The sequence below is a fragment of the Microcebus murinus genome, chromosome 18, assembly GCF_040939455.1.
Source record: "Microcebus murinus isolate Inina chromosome 18, M.murinus_Inina_mat1.0, whole genome shotgun sequence".
Classification (NCBI taxonomy): domain Eukaryota; kingdom Metazoa; phylum Chordata; class Mammalia; order Primates; family Cheirogaleidae; genus Microcebus; species Microcebus murinus.
In genome coordinates this window covers 39,336,928-39,338,971 of record NC_134121.1, presented here as the reverse complement: position 1 = coordinate 39,338,971, position 2,044 = coordinate 39,336,928, and the positions used below count along the sequence as shown (strand labels likewise).

General features: G+C 54.8%; 1 non-coding gene across 1 annotated transcript; it reads left to right on the top strand.

Annotated features, from left to right (window-relative positions):
* The first annotated feature begins 322 nt into the window (after positions 1-322).
* On the top strand, positions 323-394 carry TRNAQ-UUG (transfer RNA glutamine (anticodon UUG)). The gene has a single exon. It is a non-coding gene; the product is annotated as a tRNA-Gln (tRNA).
* The last annotated feature ends 1,650 nt before the right edge of the window (positions 395-2,044 follow it).

Sequence of the window (2,044 nt, the reverse complement as noted above, 5' to 3'; positions counted from 1 at the left end):
GGCCCCGGCTTTCCCCGGACCGCAGTCCGGCCCAGCATCGCGGATCCAGCCAGCCCACCGCCCTTCTGACTTCCTGGGACTTGGGTCCCGACGCCCGGAGGAGCTCAGGAAGAGGGGCAGGAAGATAAGACACCTCGGGGACTGGGCATGCCTGTAACGGAGGGACGCGGAAGCCCTCGTAGCCCTGCTTCCGCCTCCCGCGCGGCTGGGCCTGCGCCCCAGGGTCCAGCTGGACACATCCAGGCTCTGACGCAGCTTCCGAAAAGCTGCCCAACGCGCCCTGAGGCTTGAGAAGACTCTCGGCCGCCTAAAGCAGCCAGCGGGTCCCATGGTGTAATGGTTAGCACTCTGGACTTTGAATCCAGCGATCCGAGTTCAAATCTCGGTGGGACCTCTCCATACCTTTTGGTCCTGTAATTCCCGTTTTGGGGACTGCTGCTGAGGCAGCACCTCGGGCTGTGCGGTGGCCCAGCTGACTCGCCGGACCGCAGCTTAGGGTCCCTCCCCCTCTCTCAAGATGCTTTCGTTTCAGGGTCTTGGGGTATTCTCAGTGCGCACGCGTGAGAGTCAGGCAGAAAAATAAATGTATCGATGGGAGTTGGAACGCGACTTTACCCTGGAGGGAACCACCCGAAAGTGCCCGAAGGATGCCGACGATGCTGCTTCGGGCGGGGCACAACTCGGTCTGCCGGTCTAGGAGACCCACCCTTGCCCGAAAGCTGCCGAGCGCCCTTCTCCTATTGGCCACTGTGCAGAGCGCGGTACGCAGCTGCTCCATGAGCCGCGAATGACGGGGCCGGACTAAGCCAAGAGGCGGGGAAACAGCGCTCGCGGGACTCCCATTGGTCACAAGCAGTAAACAAGGCTGCTGGCCCTTAGGGAGTGTGGGCAGGTTCAGAGAACCCCCTAGGCGTTTGCCTCGGTTGTCCAGTGCTCAGGCACTGAGGTTGTCTGTGTCTTTCAGTCAGAAAACAATCCCTCAGTCAATGTTTCTTTCGGTTCTTTAGTCCGTCTCAGCCTCCTAGGGTATCTCGGCTGGTGGCTTCTCACCGTGGATGGGGTATTTCTCCCGAGCGAAGGACAGGAATCTCTAAGGGGTTCCCCAAATGGTCGAGCGCGTCTCTCTGGACCAATCTGCCCAGGATCCGTGTTAAGGGTGCTGACCAGGCGCACGCGACTTGCGGGAAAGGGCGTGCCTCTAGGATCTTGTGAAAGAGATGAGCGTGGATTGTTGTCTTCTTTGGATTAGTATCCGGGTTTCCAGAGGTGTGTGTCCCTCTGGGATAAGTGACGAGGGAGCCCGCTGACGCAGTTATCTCCCTACAGGGTGATTGGCACTGTGGTTATGTTACATGTCCCCGCCCTTTGGGAGGATACCATGGAAACGGAGAGGCTCCCCGCACTGCTCTCCCCATCTGTCCCCTGAGCACCCCTCCTCCACCCCCCCCACCTTACCCCACACACTCCCTAAACGGTTGCACGGACCTGTGTGTATGAGCCATCCCGGCCTCCCAAATACCTAGACATGAGAGGTGGGAGGAGAGGACTTGCTGTACAAGAGAGTAAAGTTTATTACCAAGTACAAACTTAGAGGAATTAAGATTGTGTGGTGCTGGTGCAAGGATATACAAACATACCAATAGAACACAGTAGGGAACCCAGATTCAGCCCCACACGTATTTGGACAATTGATTTATGACAAAGATGGCACCACAGAGGAATAGGGAGGAAAACGACCTACTTTTCAATAAATTATTCTGGGACAATTGAGTATTCATAGGGAAAAATATAAAATCGGATTCCTCCTCCCTAACTTATACTAAACACAGCAATAAATTCCACGTGAATTATAGACCTCAATGTGAAGAAAAAGTAATAAAGTTTTGGAAGACAACATAGGAAAATATCTTCATGACCTTGGAGTAAAAAAAGCCTTCATAAATAAGACACAAAAGGTTCTTAGCACTTTGGGAGGCCGAGGGGGGAGGATTGCTTGAGCTCAGGAGTTCTAGACCTGAGCAAGAGCGAGAACCCCTCTCTACTA